This window comes from Eublepharis macularius, chromosome 8 (genome assembly GCF_028583425.1).
Source record: "Eublepharis macularius isolate TG4126 chromosome 8, MPM_Emac_v1.0, whole genome shotgun sequence".
In the NCBI taxonomy this organism is placed as follows: Eukaryota; Metazoa; Chordata; class Lepidosauria; order Squamata; family Eublepharidae; genus Eublepharis; species Eublepharis macularius.
Genome location: NC_072797.1, coordinates 17304834 through 17329924, shown reverse-complemented (window position 1 = coordinate 17329924; position 25091 = coordinate 17304834). Strand labels below are relative to the sequence as shown.

General features: G+C 46.4%; 1 protein-coding gene across 4 annotated transcripts in view; it reads right to left on the bottom strand.

The window, feature by feature from the left end:
* Positions 1-25091, bottom strand: part of RAB27B (RAB27B, member RAS oncogene family) — a 161902-nt gene that overhangs the window by 61071 nt on the left and 75740 nt on the right. For all 4 annotated transcript variants that reach the window (XM_054987677.1, XM_054987676.1, XM_054987679.1 and 1 more), the window contains one exon: positions 10533-10632. The gene's annotated coding sequence lies outside the window, so the exon portion shown is untranslated. The remainder of the gene's footprint in view (positions 1-10532; positions 10633-25091) is intronic.

Genomic DNA, 25091 nt, shown 5'->3' with positions numbered 1-25091 from the left:
TCTTTTTGGTTAGTTTACCTCTCCCTTGGCTTGGTTCAGTTCCGGACAAACTGCTTACTCACATGGTAGTATATCAATGACAAAGAGCGTGAGCTCTGATGTTCAAACGCTTCTTGGAATTCTGTTTCCAAAGTTCAAAGGTGGGAAAAAAACCAGAGATGGCTTTGCATCAACTTTAATCACCAGATAAAAACTGAGCATATTAGATTGAAAAACTGGGCTCAGATAAGGATGCAGTTAATAGAATTGGCAGTCTCTTCAATGAACAGAAGAAAAGGCCAAACACGTTAAACGAATAGAAATTCTTAGAAGCCCATTGCTTGCCAAGGACAAAATTTGCTTGAAGTTTGCTGCTGTGGAACAACCCACTGGAAAAAAAAATGAATTCTTGATTACATTAAAGGCACTCTTGCTTAGCACCTATTCATCAAAATGGAGGTTATACAGGAAAGATTTCTAATGGATTGTGCCTAATGCTGCTGAAACGCTCAGCCAAAATAACCTTGCTTAAACTACATGAAATCATCACATTTCTTCACTGCTGTAATTGGACATAGAATTTGCATCCTTCGATAACGATGAGGCTATAAAGTAATTTAGGACACTGTGTAAGCAAGGCAGTGTGCTGAAAAAAAAGATTTCTCATTAAAAACCCAACAGGTAGAACTGACTATCAAAAGTGATTGCAAGCCCCCAGCCCCCAGCCCTCTGAAAAACTAGGTCCATTCTGTCTTGGTTTCATTTACATTCTCCTCTGATAATAAAACAGGTATTTTGTGGGCTAAGTAGCCACAGTGCAATTAACAGACAGTGGCCATTTCCACACATGTTGAATAATGCACTTTCAATGCACTTTAGCAATCCTTTGGAAGTGGATTTTTTGTTTCACACATGGAAAAGCAGTTCTAAACGTTCACTAAAGTGTATTGAAAGTGGATTATCCAACGTGTGTGGAAGCAGCCAGCGTGATACACTCATGTCAGACAATGATCTGGAGTTCCAAGAAAAGCTGCAAGTGGAACCTGAGCACAATTTCCTTCTACAGTGTCAAGAGTTCAAGGCAAAGTTCCTGGTCTTCTCCCACTGTGTCTTCATAATGATCCAGCAAGTTGAGTTATTAGTACTATCTCTTCCATTATTGTTCACCAAGAATTACGGGGTGTATCTTAAGTACATCACATGCTCCCATTTTTTAATTCAAGTGGATCTTAGTGTGGGCCGGTGTTAGATTTTCAATAGAGGTAATGTGCGAGACAAGTTCTGCTCTAGCCGATGATGTTCAGTCAAGTATCGTACAGATGAATCATCACTCTGTTTCCTTCCTTCCCTTACCCCTTCCTCAGATCGACAACGTAGGTGGACAATGACTAATCTTAGAGCTCATTCAGGCACATTGATTTCAGCTCAGAGATATCGCAGTGCGTTCTCTCTTTCACGTGTAAGTTAATTGTTGCTCTCAGTTATTTGTTAAATTCCACTTGAAGGAATGAGATTTTGCATCCCAATAAATGCCAATTTCAACTGAGGAGAAAGAAGTCTTCCAGTTAGAGTTGCCAACTCTTCGAAATACCTGGAGATTTGCGGGGAGGAGCCTGGAGCGGGCAGGGTTTGTAGACACGAGGGATCTCAGCAGGGTTGTAATGCCATGGAGTCCATCCACCAAAGGAGCCATTTTTTCCAGGGGAACTGGATCTCCCTGTTGTAATTCTGGGAGATCCTCAGGCTCCACTCGGAGGTTCTTCCCATCTCCTCATCACCTGTCCCTCCTTTCCCCGACTGTTTCTTCTAAACTTGTGCAGGCTACACTTTGCTAGACAACGGATACACACATGGATGAAAACGTTCTGAAGGCTTGCATATGATTCTCACACCTAACTTCTTTTCCCTTCCCACTAGAGAAACTAAACATCATTTCTCTTGCTTCAAAACATCTCCATGAGCCAAGAGGGACATATCCGAAATACAGGCCGCGAGGCTGAAATGTCTCATCGCTTCTTTTGGCAGAAATGGAGACGTTGTAAACATGATCCCTCGGGTTTTTTTTTTTTAAAAGAGTGTGTAATCCTTCCTTACCCTTGCTCCTTAAAAAAAGAATCCTGAAAACTGTTATGGCTGATGGGTAGGGAAGCACTCACGAAGCCCACTTACGGAGATGTGCTCTCTCAGAAAGCTTTTTGAGAGCAACCCTGTGCCCCTTGACCACACTACTAAGGAAAGTGACTGCTTGTGGGCAGAGGAGTTTCTTGACCGACTCGGTGTGGATTTTAAAAGAAATATTCGTTGCATGGGTTTTAGCTGAAGTAAGGATACAAACCCTGCACCGTTTGAAAAGTATCCACTCAGATCTGTAAAGTACTTCTGTTTCCTTTCGCTATCATGAGGTATGGTTGCCATGTTTGCCATGTCAAAAGGTTTGCAGGGATTGTCATTCCAAGGTGGCACGCCAATCACTTGTAAGCCACACATTGGAGGGAAGGGGAATTCCAATTCATTTACATCGTTCCATGTGTTCGTCAAACATGCATAGTGGGGAATGAGGATAAACCTGTTGATCCTCCCTCTCCTTATGTCCATGTGTTCACCTGATGCCTCTGCAACAAGCCTGCATACATGCATACTTGTACAGATGTAGGCTCTTCCATATCCTTGGGTTGCAGCGGCTGAATGCAGCTTAGAATGGAGTAACACTGTCTTAGAAGGAAGTAACTTTGTCTAGTGTTAGATGAGCCTACATGGGTGAACTTGTTCATATGAAAAATGTTTGAGCCAAACAGTTTGACTGAGTTTGTAGACACTGCGGCAAGGGTCAGCGGGCATGATCCTGTTCCGTGCCTCAATGCATGTTCACTGAATGCACAAGAGGACTCACGGATAGAGATGGGCACGAACAGCATTACGAACGCAAAGAAGCCCACAAACAGCCACTTTGGCTGTTCATGAACAAGCTGTTCATGAGGCCCCATTCTAAACGACCAGGAGGTCATTGCAAGCCTCGTTTGTTGCTGTTCATCAAGCCAGACAGTCTGGCACCTGCAATCAATTCCCTTGGCAACTCAGGCAGGGATTTTTTGAACTCTCTCTGAACTCCTGCTGTTGCCCTGGAAACCCCAATCTAAGCCCAATTTAGCTTGATAGGCGGGTCTTCCTTTCAAGTGTGGACTGGAGCTCCAAATTTGTTACAAGAGGAAAAGACAAGGGAAGAGGGCGGCTCCCAGCTCTGGCTTTCAGGGAGAGACAGCTGATGTTAGAGAGACAGGGTGAGTGCGTTGGAGCTTGAATTTTCTTTGTGTGTGGTGGGATAGGAATCTACCCATTCAGGTTCCAGGGCTGCTGCCAGGCTCTGGAGCCAAGCTATTATTTACTATTGGTACCTTTCCTGCTGCCTGCTCAGGTAGCGTTTCTGGGAGTAGTGCGGTAGGGATCTACCCCTTCAGTTCCAGGGCTGCTGCCAGGCTCTGGGGCCAAGCTATTATTTATTATTGCTACCTTTCCTGCTGCCTGCTCAGGTTTCTGGGAGTGGTGCAGTAGAGATCTTGATGGCTGGAGGAGAGCCTGCGGCCCCCACGAACAACGAACAATGAACCACGAACATGTTCATGATAGGATCATGTTCGTCAGTGTTCATTGTTCGTGGATAGCAACAAACAACGAACACCATGTTCGGGGTTTTTTTCTGTTTGTACCCATGTCTACTCACAGATTATTAAGGCTGTCTAAAGAGAATGGGCTGGCATCATTTCAAAGAAGGGATGGTCATTCTAGTTGGTGTAAAGGTGACTCAGCATGGCTGGACACTGAATGAATGAACAAAATCATGCCCTCAAGTCATAGTTGACTTATGGTGACCCCTGGTAGGGTTTTCATGGCAAGAGACTGACCTGGACACTGAGGGGTGCTATATTTCTCTTCGCAATAGAACAGATTGTGTGTTATGAGCCCTTATAATAATAATAATTACATTCAATTTATATACCGCCCTTCAGGATGACTTAACACCCACTCAGAGCAGTTTACAAAGTATGTCATTATTATCCCCACAACAAAACACCCTGTGAGGTGGGTGAGGCTGAGAGAGCTCCTAGAAGCTGTGACTGACCCAAGGTCACCCAGCTGGCTTCAAGTGGAGGAGTGGGGAATCAAACCCCTTCAGTCTGACTCCTCTTTCTCTTCCTGTGTCCTTTGTATTCTTTCTTCCTGTGGTCTTCGTACAAGCAGAAGACTTGCACAGGTCTCTCCTGTGGAGCCATGTAACCACACATCCACACATGTGCAGAGTGCTGGCCACTTGTGATAGGGAAACGTATTCTTTAGCTTAGGCTTCTTTCTCCTTTCTATCCTTTTTACAGTCTACTTGCTTGAAGTGTGATTACTGCACTCGATTCCATGTTTACCTGACTGTTCAACTTTGCTCTACCAATTTATATATACCTAGGCCCTTTTCACACTGCTTACCTGCTGCCGGAACGTCGTGAAATATCGTGCAAAAAATGCGGAAGATAGCATCTTCTCGCGAGAGTTTTGCGCGACATCGCACAAAACTCTCGCGAGAAGACGCTATCTTCCGCGGTTTTTTGCGCGATATTTCACGACGTTCCGGCAGGAGGTAAGCAGTGTGAAAAGGGCCCTAATAGTTCTAAACCCCTGAAACAGGAAGCACATCTTCCTGCTCTTATCTGGGGCAACTTGTAGAAAAACCAGAGGGAAGGAATGGTTTGATTTATTAACTTCATTCTTGCATGGCTCTAGCACATGAGAAAATACAAAGTCCATACACTTCCCTGCCTTCCTTTCATTGCTTTGGAAAGTGTTTAGAAATATGGATGTTCAGAACTGAACAGAAATGCTCTGCCTGGCTTTACCAACAGCTGTTCTGCTAAAAGATTTTTCCTTATGCCTAACCTGGTTTCACTGAACCATGAGAATTTCCCGTTGATGTAAGGACCCTCAGATGGCTTACTGTTATTTTTCAGGGAGATCCACAACTACTGTTTCTTTCAGTTTTTTAAAAAGGAGTTTTACAGTCAACTTCATTGGGAATCTGACTGCAAGGCCACTGAGAGGGAGGAACAGGGGGTGGGGCAAAATCCCCCCCCCCTGTTATCTTGTGCAGACATTTCTTTATTTGAATATTTCTCATCTTAACTCAAAGGCTCAGAGAAGTTTACAGTGGACAACATTTATTTACAATTATCCTATCCCATAGCTGCAGTTTCCTCTATTGGTAACTTCTCGAGTCCCTATCCCTCTTCAGGGCTGAGGTCTTGGGGGGGGAACCAGATGGGTTCAGCACTGACTGGCTAGTTCCAATGCACTGTAGCCCTGATCTCAAGGTTTCACAACTGCTTTTAAAAATACACCTTTTAAAAAAGTCAGATGAAGAATGAAAATAGGAAGAAAATGTGAAAGATAATAAGCAATTTGAAAAATGGCAAAGGAAGATTTTGAACTTTGTATGGGCAGGGAAGAAGCCCAGAGTTAAGATGAAGGTATTATATGATGCTAAGGAGAGAGGCAGACTACAATTACCGAATCTGCAATTGTATCATGAAGCTATATGTTTGGTTTGGTTGAAAGAGTGGATGTTATTGAAAAACCATAAGCTATTGACGTTGGAAGGATATAACAAACTTTTTGGATGGCATGCGTATCTGTGGTATGAGAAGACAAGAGCTGATGCTATGTTTTTACATCATTTTGTGAGACGGAGTTTATTTGCGGTTTGGAAAAAATATAAGAGATATTTAGATGAAGAGACTCCAATGTGGATTATACCTGCAGAAGTTGTAAACCCAAAGGTGGAATATGATGGAGAGGAGTGGAGGACATATAAAGAAATTTTAAGAGTAGATTGTGATAAATATATACTTAAAACCAATGAAGAACTGCCGTTTCAGTATGGTTGGTTTCAATATAGACAAATAAAAGACTTATATGATACAGATCGTAGAAAGGTAGGATTTAGGACTAAAAACTCGGAACTAGAAGAATGTGTACTTCAAGAGGGGGAAAAGATGATATCTAAAGTATATAAGATTCTGTTAAAATGGTTTACAGAAGATGAGATAGTTAAAGTACAGATGGTGAAATGGGCAATAAATTGTAATAAAGATATACTGATGGATGCTTGGGAATGGTTGTGGAAAAATACTATAAAAATTTCAACATGTACCACTATAAGAGAAAATGTGTATAAAATGATGTATAGATGGTATTTAACGCCAAAAAAGTTAGCAAATGGTAATAGTCAAATGTCAGATAAGTGTTGGAAGTGTAAAAAACATGAAGGTTCTTTTTATCATATGTGGTGGACTTGTGAAAAAGCTAAACAATTTTGGGGGGAAATTGTAGAGGTTATGTCAGATATTTTACAGAAAAATGTGATTAAGAACCCAGAATTGTTGTTATTAAGTATGAACCTAGAAGAATTTGATAGAATGGACAGAACAATGGTGCTTTATATGATTATTGCGGCTAGGATGTCTTATGCACAGTTGTGGAAGACTCAAGAGATACCATCAGTGGAAGATTGGATTCTGAAATTACTAAATATGGCAGAAATGGACAAGCTAACAAGGACGTTGAAAGAACAAGATACTGTGGAATATGTTATGAGTTGGGAGAAACTTAAGAATTATGTGGAAAAAAAGTGGGACATGAAAGGCAAAATGTGGTCTTTGGATAATTGTTAAGAGGGGAGAATAGATCTTTACTCTATAGTAGTTAGAGGTGAAAATATGGATAGTGTATAAGTAAGAATGATATAGTATATTTTATATTATAGTCTTGAAAGTAATATTAGAGACTTATTTAAAAATGGTAGATATAGATATGTTATACTATATATTATAATGTAGAAATTAATATTATAGGGGATAGTGATGTAATGTAGATGAAGGGAATGGAAAACTGTTGGAAGTCAACTGAAAAGGGGGTGGGGAATGGGTGGGAGTGATATAATGTGATGGATATTGATATTGAATATTATGATTTGTGTATACTGACCCATCCAATAATTTTTTTAAAAAAAAAGAAAAGAAAAAGAAAACAGGAAGAAAATGCATGTAGGCCTTTTTTTTTTTTAAAGGATAAGGGTGGACAATCCACCCAAAAGCTTTGGGGAGGGCAAGGTGGAGAAGCAAGACGGCTTTCTTTGAACCTATCATCTTTCACACTGAATAGGTTCACACTGTGGGTGAATACCTGCTATGACTTGAAGTGATGTCCGTGCGCATATGTATGAAGCAACTGTCTGCTTTTCATCCCCCCCCCCCTCTTATTCAGTCTTATATGAATTGCCAAAGAGGTATCTTTTGGAAATTCGGGCAGCAGCAGCAGCACAAACTGTGCTTCGTAATGCTCTGATTATGCAAGTAGTCCGCAGTCTAGACATTCTAGGCAGGTCTGTATTTTTCTTTCAAATGTAATAAGTAGTTATGGCACTGCGCGGACAGAGAAGAAAGAGCTTGCACTAAACCTTGGACCGTCTCAAAATGCCAAGGGAGAAAAATTCTAAAGTGAAACAGGAGGGATTGATTCAGCAGAAAACTTTAAAGAAGTTATATGGGGGGTATTGATATTGCTAGCTTTTATGGAAACTGAAAGTGCTACGAAACTTATCAAGATGCATTTGCACATGTCACTATGCCTCTGCAAAGAATCAGATTGTTATTTTTCTTGCTCTGTGCTTTATTCTACCAAATGAAAACAAAGCACATTCCAAGTCAAGTAAGCATATTTCTGTTCTAAACAGGATTGGAAGTGTAAAAATCTTCTCTGATGAGGACCTTGAAAATTACAGGCAGAAAGATTAATCTAGCATTTTACTTTGCAATGACCAGTCCCTGTGGCACAGAGGAAAGAGACACACTGCAAAGAAGAAATAGATGGAAATATTTTAGGGATGCAAGAAAGCATTAATAGATTACTTGCTGGGAGTATAATTTCATAATGATGCAAATTTCAATGAACGAGGCAGAAACACTTGTTCAATAGTGAAGCCATTTTAATGCTGCCACCCTTCTGTTAGTAGGAATTACTGCTTTATAGTTGTTATTGTAACAAGAAATAACAAAGAAACTATTAAAAGAAAGCCTTTCCTTTCTACCAAAGCAGTAGCTTCGGCTTTTTGTTCCAACCTGTTCTTCCCTACCTTCAAAAAGAGACCAGTATTGAGGTCTGATGCAGACTGAATGAACTGAATAATTGATTGCTTGATAATAAGGCAGGTGGATTCTTAAATCGCACAGTAAGGATTATTATGTGTTGCTAGTTTGAAGACACATCCTAGTCATTGTCTGATAATTGGTACAACAATCATACCATCAATGTTTAGTTCCTGTTGTGTGTGTTACAATATTAGAAGGAACAGTGCACTGAAGAGTTAGAAAATGTTTTCAGAACAACAATTGAATTCATGGTTGCAAAACAGTGGGTATTAATTCTAGTCTTGGGAGTTAGCAGTGACTGCAAGCTTCATTTACCAAACAGTTTTACGCCCAATCTGGAGTCCCTGTCCCTAGGGCTTGCCCATGGAGTTTTTGTAACACCCTCCCCTCCCCCCAGACTGTTTCAGGTCAAGAACTGGCACAGGAAGAAGACTGAAGCCCCTTCTCTATACTTCGTGGTCCTGATCCGAACTGAGCTGCATACACACAAGTTTTGAGGATAGCCTGCAACTCATGTCTGATTGCTAATCAGCTGAAGACCTGAGACTCAACCTATTTATTATTCCATAATATAGGGATTGCAGCTGGCTGACGTTTGCCACAGGGCCTGCCAGCAGGCACTGAAGGTTGTGCATAGGAAAGAGGTCATGAATAAGCCTGAGTGGCAATTAAACATGAGCACGAATGGAAAAAAAAAACCCCGAACACCCTGTTCGTCATTTGGTGCCATCCACGAACAACGAACAACGAACATGGACACACATGAACTCTTCCTGGACATGTTCATTGTTCATTGTTTGTGGGGGCCAGAACCCCACCCCAAACCCACCCCCACTTAGCCCCCCCTCCCCTCAAACCCACTTACCTGGCCCTTTAAAGATCCCTTTAAACTATCAGCTGGCAGGTGGCAAGGGGGGGTTCCCCCCTGCCATCTGCCAGCTGGTAGTTTAAAGGGCCCTTTCCTGCCATGTGCAAAGGGCAGGGCCCTTTAAACATCCCACAAAATGACCTTCCTAATGTCCAATACCCACCAAATTTGCAGGGGACATAGTCCTCACTTTCCTCTGAAGACCCCCCCCCAAGTTTCAGAGAGATTGCACCCCAGGAAAGACATGATCCACGAGTCTCCCCATTGGCTGTCATTTTCTCTTCACATAGGCAAAAACGGGACTCTCTGCTGGAAGTACTTTGAAGGGTTAAAGCCAGAAGGAAAGCCAGAAGGAGTTCAGACAGAGTTCAGTCCCTCCCTGCCTCCGGTTGCCAAGGGGATTGATTGCAGAAGGTGCCAGACTGTCTGGCTTGCCGAACAGCTGCCAAAGGCAACAAACGAGGCTTGCAACAACCACATGTTCGTTTAGGATGGGGCCTCACAAACAGCTTGTTCGAGAACTGCAAATTAGGTTGTTCATTGGTTTTTTCTGTTTGTAATGCTGTTCATGCCCATGCCTAGTGGCAATAGCCACAGTGTTGGGTTCCCTTGATCTCAAGGAACATACACCATGGATCAGCCCTAATTTGGGGAGGTCTACTCAGAATCCTGCTCCGGTCTGTTCAATGGGGCTTACGCCCAAGAAAATATTCTTAGGATTGTACTTATTGCAATACATTCATCATATATGGAGGGAAGCTCTACACTACATTAAAACGTATAACACAGAGCATCTTTCTAGGGAAGCTTTTCACAACCATTGTGGGTTGCTACTTCCCCTGTTTCTCCTGACTTTTTCTATGCAGCCTTGAAAACCAAATTCTAAAAGGTCATTTAAGAAAGCTTCCACAAAGATGTTCAACGAGTACATATTCCCCATAGCCAACGAATCTGAAAGTATTGCAAACTGGAAAAAATAATGTTGGTAGACAGATTTATACCTCACATTGCTAGCGAAAAACTCACGAGGAAGCTTACGTCATCCAACCAACCACAGCAAGAACAACCACAGCAACCTCCCCCCTAGTAAAAACTATAACAAATGAAACCAGGATAGCAATACACGTCACAGCAGTAGCAGAACAGTTACAATCAGCATAAGACCAGATGGGCACATAAAAACGAGCCAAATAATATAGCGTTACTCCATAAAAGTCTGAAAAAATAACCTTGCAGTCCTATGCAGAGACTCCAGTCTAAGCCATTTGAAATCAATGGGCTTAGACTGGAGTGAATCTGTCCAGGATTGCGCTGGAATTGTTTTCACCCGGTGGCTACAGCATAGCTACCTCAGTGCTGAACAACCCCCCAAGGGGGAAGGAGAGACAAGGTACCACAACAGAGAAAGTCCACTGTCTGGTAGCTGCCCAACCTTACCCCTTTTACCTCAGATGTAGTGTAACTGTGAGAGCTGAATAAAAAATATAAATTGCTCTGACCTGTTCTGTACTGGTGGGGCCTCTACGAAGAATCCTTCAAAGCAGGGTAGCAAGGAGAAATGAAATCCTTTTTTCCATCACAGCTTTTTTCAGAAGCTCTCTGGGAAAAGAAAAGAGGGACAACGTGAATAAATAGCCTTGTCTACCAAGGACAGCACATCAGGCAACATGTCGATGGAGGCGAAGTACAAACCTCCATGCACATCATATGAACAGAGAAATTTTTCGGCAGATCATCTGTGTGAAAAGAATGCACCTGGTCGTGTTGCTAATATTCACTGAAGCCTGTAATGAGCTATTTAGTATGTGCTGCTCACACAAAGAGAGAATTTCTCACAGCCATTTCATTTAATACAATATACGTAATGGAAGTGCAGGAATTTTTTTCTTACTGGAAGAAGCATGCACACAGGGGTATATGCTATCAGGCCACACTTGCAATATACAATGTTGCATCTTAATGCTTTTTTTAATATCCGTGTCACCAGCAGTCTCTTCAGCGTGAATGTGCAAGAGGAGTTTGTGTTTGCGACGTAACTAACCCAAATCAAATCCAAATATACCCTTAGATGGCTAATGAATGAACTTTTAGATTTGAGCTGAATAGGACAGTTCGGGCTATTTATCTGGCAGCATTATAATATCTGGAGATGGACCATCCTTTTTATTTCCCTGAAGCTTAATTCTGTCTGGGACAAAGAAAACAGGCTGAAACCTTAAAACAGTCCCTCTAAGTGGCGTGTGTTTATTTTGGAGAATCTGAATGGCTCCAATAACTTGATGGTGGCTTTTTTGACTGTAAAACTTTTGGACTGATAAGGCACTCAAAACAGGAGTTCTTTTAAAAATTGTTATTAGAGCAGCTCAGAGTGAAGCTGAGCATATAGCTGAGATGCAGAAAGTTCTCAGGCCTGTTACAGGTGGGTGGGCATGTTGGTGTGTAGTAGAAGAGCAAGATTTGGGTCCTGTAGGGCCTTAAAGATCAATTAGATTTCCAGGGTATACCCTGGAAATAGGGATCCCATTCCTTCAGTGGGGGCAGGGGATCCCCCGCTTTTACCTTCTGGCCCCACCACCACTTACTGGCCAGAGGGGAGAAAGGTGTGGGAACGGGCCTCCTGGGCATGCTCCTGGGGTGGCATGACACTGTCACTTCCCAGGAGTGAAGTCATCGTGCTGCCTAAGGAGCGCTCGCACGCTTCACAGCAGGAAGATTTGGGCCCCAAATGGGCTGAATCAGGCACATTTGGGGCCCAAAATTGTTCCGCTGTGAAGTGCGCCCCCCCACCCCCGGTGCCTGTGCATTTCCAGGAAGTGACATCATCATGCAGGTGTGAGGAGCATCATGGGAACAGGAAAGTGCTGGGACCCCCCTCCTGCTGGGAGGGTAAGGGGACCTGGCAACCCTATCTGGAAATCTAGTTGGCCTTTAAGGTGTTTCTGGACCCGAATCTTGTCCTCAAGCTTGTCTACAGCACCTCCATTTTAAAAATGTAGTAGCACTTGGAAAACTCATTCTTGACTCCTTGGGGGCTCAATGGAAAACAGGAGGCTAGATGGACCAATAAGACAATTTCTTCTCATTGGCCATTATTGTTCTCAGTACAGTTCCAGAGGAACTGGTGCTAGAGAGGAGTTCTGAAGTTCTGAGCCTCAATAGGCAGTAGGGTTGCCAACTTTGAGATGGGAAATTCCTGGAGGTTTGGGGGTGGTGCTTGGGGAGGGCAGGAACCTTAGCAGGGTATAATGTCTTTTGAGTCCAACCTCTAAAGCAGCTATTTTCTCCCGGGGAATTGATCTCTGTAGTCTGGAAATCAGTTGGGATTTCAGGAGATTTCCAGGTCCCACCTAGAAGGTTGGCAACCATAATGGGCAAAAATCTGGTTCCCATTTCATCATCCTACAGACATGGCCAGAGCTTGATGACTCATCTAGGTAATCTGTATTCAAGAGGCACTAGAAGACCATATAATGCTTCACTCTGCAAGTAACTTTAATACTTCTGGAACAAGATCTAGACAACCCACAGAATGTTTCAGAGAAAAATAAAACTCTCCTGCATATGCTGCTCCTGCTCTTTTAAGAGAGGACAAACAGCCTAGCTGGAGCTGAAAAGGACATCAGGCACTGTCAAAGAGAAAAGGGCAAGGCATTAAGGAATTCATGTTAGCTTGTCAAATGTTGGGCCCGCATACCTTTTGCTAGCAGCTAATTCACTCCTCTTTACATGAGTTACGACATCGCTTGGCCAACAATATTTCCTAGCTGAAAACAGGTGCTGAGCTACTTTAAAGCTCTTCTCCCTACTCGATTCTTGGGAAATTGCTAGAACCAGGTTGATTAGTCTCTCCATCAATGTAGACTTGATACTCCTGAGTAGAGATGGGCACGAACAGAAAAAAACAACGAAAATGATGTTCGTTGTTTGTTGCCATCTATGAACAGGGACTCATGAACAATTACAGACATGGCCCTGTTCACGAACATGTTCGTGGTTGGCTGTTCGTGGGGGCCAGCAGGCTCTCCTCCAGCCATCGTCCAAGTTTTGTCAAGATCCCTACTGCACCATTCCCAGAAACCTGACCTGAGCAGGCACCAGGAAAGGTACCAATAATAAATAATAGCCTAGCCCCAGAGCCTGGCAGCAGCCCTGGAACTTGAAGGGGTAGATCCCTACCGCACCACTCCCAGAAACCTTACCTGAACAGGCAGCAGGAAAGGTACCAGTAATAAATAATAGCTTGGCCCAGAGCGGTTTACAAAGTATGTTATCATTATTCCCACAACAAAACACCCTGTGAAGTGGGTGGGGCTGAGAGAGCTCCTAGAAGCTGTGACTGACCCAAGGTCATCCAACTGGTTTAAAGTGGAGGAGTGGGGAATCGAACCCCGCCCTCCAGATTAGGGTCCTGCCTCTCTTAACCACTACATCAAACTGGCTCTATATAAGACATCTTACATGAGCAGGATCAAGTGAAAGATCTTACACTTCTTCTCCCATTGGGGATACACATGCACTGCTAGGGAGACTGAGTACACTTGAATATAAAGTAAGTCACTTGAGTGTCCCCATGTAAGATATCTTGTGTAGAGATACTCTCAGTATATCAGGAAAGGGTGAGGTGGCCAGGCACAATATTAGAAAGAATCACTTGTCAGAAAGTCAGAAGGATTTGAGTCCAGTGGCGCCTTAGAGACCAACAAGATTTTTCAAGGGAGACAAAGCTCCCTTCTTCAGATGTGCACACTTGGCAGTGGGCTGGTTTAGGCTCCAAACGGGCCGAATCAGGCCTGTTTGGGGCCTAAACAGGTCCACGGTGAAGCGCAGGAGCTCTCCAGGGCCCTCGCAGCAGTGCTCTCGCACTCTGCAGTGGGCTGAACTGGGCGCGCAAAGACATCTAAAAAGGTGAGTGCCAGCCTCCTGCCTCCCGCCATTCCTTTTTCCATAAAACCCTGCCAAATTTTGAACTCCTCCTAAAAGGTCCTGCCTTCTGCATTACCCTTGCAATATAAAAGAAGGAAGGAAGAATCCTGCACTCAGTTCTGTATAACAGGAGACCTCCTGGCCTGGGGCCCCCCATTCCCTGCTATTGCTGGACAGACTGGCAGGAGGGACCGGGAGGGGGGGCAATTTGGTGCCACACATCACATCTGTAGCGAAACCAGAAGTAGCATCACTTTGGTGGTGCACGACTTCAGGACTCACCCCAACCCCTGTTGTTTAACCATAGAGTTTTGGAGGTCTCTTAGCGTGCCCTCCAAACGCAATGACAACACTTCCCGTTTCACGCTAGAAGTGATGTTGCAAAACCAAAGTGATAAAGCCGAAGAATCTGTCCCCGCGTCCCAAATTCTTTCACGTACATTTTGTATGTCTACAGGCAAGTTATTCAATGAGCACTTTTCTATGTAAAATGAGAAGTGAGGGCTTCTCAAACTCACCCCAGTTCTGGAAAGGCTCAATTGATATTGTCAGTCATTTTAGGGGCCTGGATACGAAGGTGCTACCAAATGACAAAGAATTCCTATTGCAGAAACCAAAGAAGGGAAGGCTGCCTATTTCAACATATTTATAAAATATTTGTCATGCAGTGATGTTTCCACAAAGGGAGCAAATCTTTCTGACTACCTAGATACAAATGATTCATAGATTTCACATTTAATATGCACTCCAGCTGAGCCTTCTAGAGGTCTGATTCACACACAGGATGTGTACAATGGTGTGTGCAGTGGCAGAAAGTGTAAAGGGAATATAGATGTTTGCAACACGGTAGATGTGTGCCTCGGAGTCATGATGAATACCTATGAATATTCTTGGGAATATTTTACCACGATATCCAGGGAGATCGGACCAGAACAGACTTATAAAATTGCTTGCAGATAAAAATAAATGGGTAACATCACAAATTGCAAAGTTTATCACATGGGTGATAAAGACTCTGTCAAGACCATCTGTTGGTTAGCATGGCTGATGGACAAACTGTAAGTACTATGCTGCATTCAATTTGTTAATATAGAAACAGTAAGTTGCCTCTAATTTTCTGTTTTGTTGCTATGATTTTAATTATTATGTATTTTAATTTTAAATTGACATTTTAAGGGTTTTAATTGGTATGGCGATTGTGTATATTGCACTATTCTCCTGGTGTCGTTTGCTAAGGCTATGAGCTAATGCAATAAAGTTTATGTATATATATGTAAAAGGCCTGGGAAAACAGTTTGCCCCTTTAATAAAAGCTCAATGGGTGGAAACGGACAGCTGAATAACATGACCCATTAAGCTTCTGTTAAAGGGACAGTATCTTTTTTCTCATGGTTGTATAGCCTAGCCATGCACAGGGCCAGCGCGCCCATTGATGCAGGTCTGGCCCCCACCTCGAGCACTGAGGGGCTGAAGGGGGCACCAGAGGGGGCACCGGGGGTGGGGGCGTGCACTGCGGAGCTGGCATGCCTAGCCCGCAGCTGCTGCAGCCTGCCAGCCCTCCTACCCCTCGCCACCACCGCCGCCAACACATGCTCATGGCCGGGCAGCCACAGGCCAGGCATGGTGGTGTCCAGGTCAGCGTGCAGAACCTCCCCAGCCACCCGCCGTGCCCGACTGAGAGCGCGAGCAGCTTCCACGCACCATTCCAGCTGCCCGCCAACCAATGGGACCGGCTTGCTGCATGATGACGTCACACGCAGTGACATCCACACAGTCCAGGGGGTACTTGTGCGCACTCTGTGCGCACACGCGTAGGGGCAGCCACAGGCGCCAGAAACCCTGGCGCCGCCCCTGGCCATGCATGCCTCCATCAGCTGCCAGTAATGCTCAGGAACATAAGTATGATGATACAAATACTTACTCAGGAATGCAAGGGGGTAGAATCCTACTCAAACCCCTAAAAGTAAGCTTCAGAGAGTCAAATAGGGCCTAAAAGAAGCCAAATCAAAAACACCTAACATTGTTCTTATACTCCTGGGTGCTTCTGCTTCTGGCCTGGTCAGTAAAATTCTGTCTTGTAGTTCAGTTTTCAGTGCTAACCCCTTCAGTTCAGCCCAGGAAGGCAACACATCTTTAGCTGTAAGACCAAGGGAATGCCCCACAGAGTATAATAGATCTGTCAGGCAAGAAGGCCTAGAAACCACTGACCTGAGAACCCCTTTGATTCCCGGTGAAAAATTAACATAGCCTAAATGAATAACGCTTGCATTGTTCTGTCAATCAATAGTAACGAGCAAGCAGGTGAGAAACAATGCTTCCCAGAAAATGTGGAGGCCAGGAGAGAATCCATCCATGTACCCTGAAGCTTTGGTCCACTGCATCTGTTCAGACCAGATTTGGGCAGTCCCGAGAGTCAAATAAAGGTAGAGTTGACAAATCTGGCTTGGGAAATGAGGAGATTTGGAGGGAGTGCCCGGGTAGGGCAGGGTTTGGGGAGGGACCTCAGCTGGAAACTGGTGACATAGGGGGTCCAAAGCTTAGCAGAATTGACATCTATAGCCTGGAAGTACCTTATAATTCTGGGAGAACTCCAGGCCCTGCAGCAGGCAACTGTAAGCAAAACAAAAGCCACCATTTGGAGATTGTTTGCAGTAGAATGCTAGAAATCTGTCTGTGCCAGTGGTTTGCAATATACAACATGCTGGCCAGTACTGAGAAGGGGGACTATCTTCCCCAGGATCTGCTAGAAACACCCTGCCCTTATGAGCCTAATCAAGTAGAACAGGCAAGCCCAAAGAGAGATTAAGTAGAAGAGCCAACTGGAGTGCTGGAGATGAGTGACCATAACTGCTATGTTAGGATCTGGGATTGACAACTGCTCAGGATTTCACTGTTCCAAATAGCTAAACGAAGAAGCAAGCAAGCAAACAAAAACAGTTCTTGCAAATAAGGAACTTTGTATCAGGAGCCAAATTGGCCAAAACAACCTTGTTGTTGTTGTTCTTGTTGCTGTGCGCCCCATCCTGATTCTGCCAGTCTTTGCCTCAGTTCACCAGTTCTGGCAATTCCATCTCCAGACAACAGAAATCTGCCCCCCCCCTGGATGTTATGGCATTGTGGCCTGCTGAGGTACCTCCCCTCCTCAAACTCTGCCCTCCTCAGGCTCCACCCCCACATTTGTAGGAGTTTCCTGACCCAGAGCTGGCAATCCTAACCCACTCCCATCTACCAAATTCTGCTCTAGCTGCACTCCTGACTAGTCACATTCCAAAGGTTCCACTCCAACCCATGAGGTTCTGCCAATCAAACATAACTGGGGCAAACCAAAGTTTATTTCGACTCGGCTAGGGTTGCCACGTCCCCCTATCCTCCCAGCGGGAGGTAGGGGACCTGGCACCTACCTTATCTTATGTTTCTCTTGTGCGCATGTGCTCCCGGGCCTGTGCGATGATGTCACTTCTAGGGGGCCACTTCCAGTCGCCCCCCGGAGTACTCCTGTGCTCCATAGGAGGCTGAATCAGGCCCAAATTGGGCCGGATTTGGGCCAATTCAGCCCAGATCAGGCCGCTGCAAAGTGTCAGACTGTGGCTAAATAAGGCACTCACTACAGGGTTCCCTTTAGAAGCAAACACAAGTCCATTGTTTGGAAAAGGAAACTTTACTGCAGAAAAGGTCCATTATAGTCCACTGTCCTGAATAGGAGAATCAGGATGGTACATGATCATTGTTACCAATGAAGAGCAAGCATAAGATACAGAGTAACAATACCCATCTGGATCAGCCTCCCCCCACAGTTCTCAAAACAACATCTCTCAGTCCTGGGAAGCTGCTCTCCTTCAAGGCCAATGCTTGGTGGAACGGTGTTAGACTAAACAGTCTCCTCCGGTGGGAATGCTGCCTGGGAACTGGTGCACCTGGGAAGAGAACACTCAAACACTAGAAGCATTAGAAAATGGAGTCAGTACAGTTTAGATATACACTGGACCTGACATTCTGCCCCCCTTAAAACAGATCCCCCCCTGGCTTATATGGGTAGCGAGTATGAAAAGCTTTGGTTAGTCTAGGAGCATGAACATGTGCAGAGTTCACCCATTCATCGTAACCAGAATCAAAGTCCTTCCATCTAATGAGGTAAAAAAGCTGATTTCGTTTGAGTTTAGAGTCCAAGATTTGCTGTACCTCATAGTGTATTTGGTCGTCAATCAAAGTTGGAATGGGTGGAGCTTTGACGTGCCATTTGTTGTCGGTGGGAGCTTTCTTTAGAAGACTGACATGGAACGTGTCATGCACATGGCGCAGGTTCTTGGGCAAAGTTACAGCAACAGTCACTTTATTTATTATCTTGCGCACCGGAAAAGGTCCTAGGAATTTTAGAGCGAGTTTGCGGCTGGTCTGAGCAAGTTTTAGATTTTTTGTGGAAATATACACATGATCTCCGGGTTGTAATTCCCATTCGGCCGCACGATGGCGGTCTGCGTATTTTTTGTAATCCAGTTTGGCTTTGTCAAGGTGCTTCTTAATGAGAGTCCATTGCTGCGCCGCCTCCCCCCACCACGAAGATACATCTGGCAATTTAGAGGAATGGAGAGGGGGGGCATCCAACGGGAAGGGATTGAAGTGAGTCCCGTAGACAATTTTGAATGGGGCCTCCCCCGTTGAAGCGTGTACACTGTTGTTATATGAGAACTCGGCCAGAGGGAGAAGGTCCACCCAATTATCTTGTTGAAAATTAATGTAGCAACGAAGAAACTGTTCTAATATTTGGTTTGTTTTTTCGGATTGCCCGTCGGTTTGTGGGTGGTGGCTTGAACTGATGCCTTGTTCAATATTCAACATTTTCAAAAGCTCCCGCCAGAAGTTGGCAACGAACTGTCCGCCGCGATCCGAAATCACCTTGGACGGAAAAGAATGTAATTTTACGATGTGTTTTAGAAACAAATCTGCTAGTTTTCGAGCGGAGGGTATAGTAGTACAGGGGATAAAATGAGCTTGTTTGGAGAACAGATCTACCACCACTAAAATGCAATTATGTCCTTTTGAGATAGGTAGATCAGTGATAAAGTCCATAGATATTATTTCCCAGGGTCTGTTTGGCGTTTCCAATGGTTGCAGGAGACCCGGAGGCTTCCCTTTTCTGGTTTTGGCGCTGAGGCAAATAGGACAGGAACTAACGTATTGGGAAATGTCTTTGCGCATGCCCGGCCACCAGAATTGTCTTTGGATTAGGTGCAAAGTTTTCAGATACCCATAATGTCCAGCAGTGGGAGCATCATGACAGCGCTGCAAAACTTCCAGTCGGAGGCTGTCTGGGACATAAAACTTGCTCCCGGCTAACCAATCCCCTTGTGGGGATTGGGTCAGTTTGCTTCGCGGAGCCCTATCCCCCTCCTTCTCCACCTCAGTTTTGAGTTTCGATTTCCACTCTTGGTTGGCCGGGAGGGGCTGCTTGGCACGGCTGCGAGTAGTCACCACGCCCCCAAGTTGCGTAGGCGAGAAGACAGTGTCGACAGTCTCCTCCCGTTTGCTCTTATGTTGGGGCATGCGCGATAGGGCGTCTGCCAAAAAGTTAGTTCTGCCCGGGAGATAATTTAGAGTGAAGTTGAATTTGGAAAAGAATTCCGCCCATCGCAATTGCTTGGCATTCAGTCTGCGTGGGCTTCGGAGGGCCTCCAGATTTTTATGATCCGTCCAGACCTCGAAAGGGTATCGCGCCCCCTCCAGCCAATGTCTCCAGTTAGTAAGGGCCGCTTTTACTGCAAAGGCCTCCTTCTCCCACACATTCCAATTCCTTTCCGCCTCCGAAAATTTTCTAGACAAGAAAGCACACGGCCGCAGCCTACCATCCTCCCCCTTCTGCAGTAAAACCCCCCCTATCGCCGTATCGCTGGCGTCAACTTGTACTATGAAAGGGGATTGTTCGTTGGGGTGGGAGAGGATGGGTTCTGTTACAAATTGCTTTTTTAGACAATCGAAGGCCGTTTGGCAATCGGGGGTCCATTGCAGTTTGGCAGAGGGTTTTTTAGCTAGGTCCCCTTTATCTTTGGTTTTCAGCAAGTCCGTTAAAGGGAGCGTGATTTGGGCGAAATTTGCTATGAAGTCTCTATAGAAGTTGGCAAAACCCAGGAAGGATTGTAGTTCTTTACGGGTGGTGGGTTTCTGCCAGTCCTGGATCGCCTGTATTTTGGCTGGATCCATTTTCAGACCTTCTTGGGAGATACAATACCCGAGGTAAGTGAGTTCGGTTTTATGGAATTCACATTTGGACAGTTTGATGGGCAGCTTATTCTTCATCAGGGTGGCTAAAACTTTTTGTACCGTTTGAATATGTTCTTCCTCGGTGTCCGAGTAAATTAACACATCATCAAGGTACACTACCACCCCTTTGTACAGAAATTCGTGTAGAACTTCGTTTATCATGGACATGAATACGGACGGGGCTCCCGTCAAACCAAAAGGCATAACTAAGTATTCATATTGTCCGAGGGGCGTATTGAAAGCGGTTTTCCACTCATCCCCTGCCTTGATACGAACGTGGAAGTAAGCATCTTTTAGATCTAATTTCGTAAAGATCTTACCTTGGGCCACGACGTTGAGAAGGTCTCGGATGAGCGGTATAGGATAGGCGTTGTTGGTGGACACTGCATTCAAGCCTCGGAAATCTGTGCACAGTCGAAGTCCCCCATCCTTCTTTTTCACGAAGAGGACTGGAGCGGCGTGGGGGCTAGCGGCTGGGCGGATGAACCCTCGTTGGAGGTTGGTGTCTATGAATTTCCGGAGCTCTTCGCGTTCATGGAGACTCATGGGATAAAGTCGTCCTTTGGGCAGTGAGGCTCCGGGTAAAATTTCTACCGCACAGTCCGTTCGTCGGTGCGGGGGTAGAGTATCTGCTTCCTCTTCAGAGAAAGCATTTAGAAAAGGCCAGTACGGTTCGGGTATTTGGTTGACTTCTTCTTGGGTGAGAAGGGCCTTTTCTTTATGAGTTGGATCTTCGCCCCAGTTTTGATTCCAACAGTGATTTTTGCAGTTGGTATGACTGAAGGTAATACATCCTTGTGCCCAGTCTATGTAGGGATTGTGATCACATAGCCATTTGCTGCCTAGAATTAACGGGTACTTGGCAGTCGAACTGATGACAAAGGACCTTTTTTCCCAATGTTGTCCCATGCCTGTGATCACTGGGATGGTTTCAGTTGTTACAGGATTCATGTTGGTACCATCCATTTGCTCAAAGATTACTGGATTTTGTAGATCCCGAGTTGGTAGGACTAGTCCATTGACTAGAGCAGGGGCAATGATGTCTCTTGAACAGCCCGAGTCAATAAGAGCTTGCACCCGAATATGCATCTTCCTCTCTGGGTTGATTAGAGTCACTGGCATGAATAAGATGGACCCAGGCGGCCGGTTCCGTGCAGGGACGGGCTTAGGGCGGATCTGTCGTTTGGGTCCTTTCACGACAGATCCATTTCGTTTCCCGACTGGGGACTTTCTGGATTAGCTTCTGCGGTTGGGGAAGCGGGATCGTATTCCATGACTTCTTCCGCTTCCAGCCCTCTCTCCGAGGCTGGCCTTTGGGAAGCGCCGCGGCCTCTATTTGCTCGTGGTGCTGGAGTCGGGCGTTGGAGCGTAGGAAACGGAGCAAGGGTTGGACGCCGTAATTGGAGCGGAGGTCTTTGCACAGGCCGGTAAGGGCATTGTGCTGCAAAGTGACCAGCCTGTCCGCAATGCAAACACAGCCCTTGTTGCCATCTAGCATCTCTCGCTCCACGGGTGGCGTAGCTAGCTCCCCGTGTTCCCCTCTGTAAGGTCAATACTCTTCTTTGTCCCGTTTGTTGTTGTTGTTCGACCAAACGGACTTCCAAAATGCGATTTTCTACTTCGCAAACAAGTTGGATCCACCCTAACAACGTGGGGGGATTGTCTTGCATGAGGGCTCTGTCCAAAAGTCTCGGGTTAAGGCCTTGTTTGAACAGGATAATCTTGGTGGACTCCTCACACCTAGGGCACTTGGCTGCTAATTGCCGGAATTTTGTGACATAGTCTCTTGCCGACATGCTGCCTTGTTTGATGGCTTGCAACTCTGTTCGGGCCCGGGTTTCTTCTAAGGGGTCTTCATATTGCGCTCGGATAGCATCCACTAACCCCTGAAGAGTATCGAGTTCTGGGGCCCCGACATTGTATAGTCCTACATACCAGTCTGCTGCTTTGCCCTGTAAACGAGATCCAAGATGTTCGATTTGACTGGCCTCACTGCCGAAGAGGTGCCCCCACCGGTTGAAAAACTGTACCACTTGGACTAAGAAAAATCCCAATTTGGATGGATCCCCATCGAAGGTGGCTTCCAGCTTCACCCAGCCCATCGGGAGTTCCTGTCTCGGAGCAGGCGCTGGGTAAAAGTCCATCGGCAGTCTTAGTTGCGCCTGAGGCACAGGAGGAGGTAACTGGAGTCTCGGTCGGGGCAACGGTGCCGGCTGTACGGGTGGCGGTTGAACCGGCAGTGCCGGCTGGGGTTGGGCTGGTTGTGCGGGCGGAGGTTGCCGTGGTTGCTGTGTCGGGGTTGGTCTTGGTTGGGCCGGAGGCTGTAGTGGCAGACGAGCAGGAGGCGGCAGTCTCGGTCTGGCCGGTAACACGGGAGACGTTAGTGGCAGCTGTCGAGGTGGAGGAGGTTGGTGTGGTTGAGTGGAGATCGGCCGCTGAGGAGGGGGTTGAAGGTGTCGTAGTGGTGCAGGCCGTCCCGGTTGGTTCGGGGGTGGTAAAACGGGCTGGTCCTGGGGCGGCTGCAACAGTATGAGCTGCGGTCGAGGTGAGAGGGGCCGCAGCGGCGAGGGTTGAACAGGTGGAAGGCCGCGCGGGCTTGCCCCTCCGGGTGTTGTTAATCTGGGAAGCAGCGGCTGGCCTCTTGGCGCTGTTAGACCGTCCCCCGTAGGTTGCCCGACGGGGACAATGTCTCGCGGTTGACGAGGGGCTCCCTCCTCGGATGGAGCCGCGTGTGCTCCCGCTTGGTCCGGCCGGACCGTTATAGGAGAAGTAAGAGGGGGTCTCACCGGTGTATCACTGGGCGTTTCTTCCCCTTCCGTAGGCCTCTCAACGGGAGTCTCGTCTGGCGGCGCATCCCCTGCCTGGTTAGGAAGTTCAGTGGGGGTCTCTCCGGGTGGCTCAACCGGGTCTTCCTTGCTCGGTGGAATTTCCTGCTGTGCTGGAAGTTCCTTGGGTTGCTCTCCCGCTTCGCCCGGATGGGTGTCCCCCTCGCCGGTAGGTGACGGCCGTTGCTGGACATCCTCCATCGGATAGGAGATAACACTTTGAAGGGTAGCTATCTGTATCGCCATCTCTTCAGGGGACAGTCTTTCCCCTGCTCCCATTGCCGAAATTAAATGGATGGCATGAGCCAAACTTTCTTCCATATCCATCAGTTTAGCTTCTAACTGTTGCATTCGACTTGCCCCCGGTTGCTCGCTTATGGAAGCTTCATTCGTTGCACTCACCGGGGACAAGGGGCCCCAAGGAGGAGGGTCCCCTTGGACGACTCTCGATCTCGCAGCTAGGATTCCCTTGGCCATACCCGTCACGGCCGAGATGCTGGTATCCACCGCATAGGTGCGACCTTGTATCTGCTCCCAACTTTGTTCAGGGACCTCCGTTGGCTCTTTCCACGGAACAAGTTCGGAGTAATCCCAACTCAGGGCGCCGCGGCGAGACGTGTCCCCCTCCGCCTGCTCGGATGTCCTGTTCCAATATCGCCATGGTTGGCTGCTGTCTAGTTCCGGGACGGTTCCTAGGCTTCGGCGCCCTTCCATCGAAACTAGTGGATGGAGTCCACCTGCCCGACGCTCTCTGGTTTCTCGGGGTCTGGCTCCCCACTCCGACGGGGTGGGTACCGAAATCAAAGGGAGAGCGGTCGCTTTCGGCCTTGCCCCGAGGTCGGCTTCGGTCTCGTCCCGAGTACTGAGTTCGATGAGAGGCGGGGTGGAAGTGGAGGCTCCGGTTCCGTTCCCGGCTGCTCCCAGCTCCTGGGAGTCTTGGGCTTGCACGGGTTGATTGTCGGGAGACGCATACGGATCAAACAAAGGATCCCTGTCCGGGACAACCTTGGATTCCGCTGGGCCCGACTCAGACATGATTGGTAACAAAATGTCAGACTGTGGCTAAATAAGGCACTCACTACAGGGTTCCCTTTAGAAGCAAACACAAGTCCATTGTTTGGAAAAGGAAACTTTACTGCAGAAAAGGTCCATTATAGTCCACTGTCCTGAATAGGAGAATCAGGATGGTACATGATCATTGTTACCAATGAAGAGCAAGCATAAGATACAGAGTAACAATACCCATCTGGATCAGCCTCCCCCCACAGTTCTCAAAACAACATCTCTCAGTCCTGGGAAGCTGCTCTCCTTCAAGGCCAATGCTTGGTGGAACGGTGTTAGACTAAACAGTCTCCTCCGGTGGGAATGCTGCCTGGGAACTGGTGCACCTGGGAAGAGAACACTCAAACACTAGAAGCATTAGAAAATGGAGTCAGTACAGTTTAGATATACACTGGACCTGACACAAAGCACCATAGAGCTCCTGCGCTTCGCAGTGGCTTGATCCGGGCTGATTTGGGCTCGATCTGGGCCAGATTGGGCCTGCAGGAGCACACCGCACTGCCTGGGAGCACACCCTTGGGAGGCCCATGCTTCCCCCAATGACCAGGTCAGCGGGGGTAGAGGGTGGGAGTGGGGGACTGGCAACCCTAGGCTCCGCTCAGATCCTCTGAGAGAGGCCATCCAGGCACAGGAAATGAAGATGATGACGTGGTAGGGGGATGACCCACAATGGCTCTCCGAACACAGAGCTTCATTTCAAGCTATCATGACTAACATCCCCTGACAGTCTTCTCCTCTAAGAATGTATCTCGTCCTTTTTGAAAGCCACATCAGTTCACGGCCATTCCAGCGTACTTACACAACGTGCCTTGGAAATGAGCGATACGAGTTGTGGATGGAAGTACGCATCCTTTTGTCTCTCCTGAATCTACTGCCAGTCAATTTCTGAGGATAACTTGGAGTGTTTTGAGAATGCATAAATCACTTACCCTTATTCACACTTCACTTCCTGCATCATTGACCGTTTTGCCCTTGTATAATCCAACAAGCTAC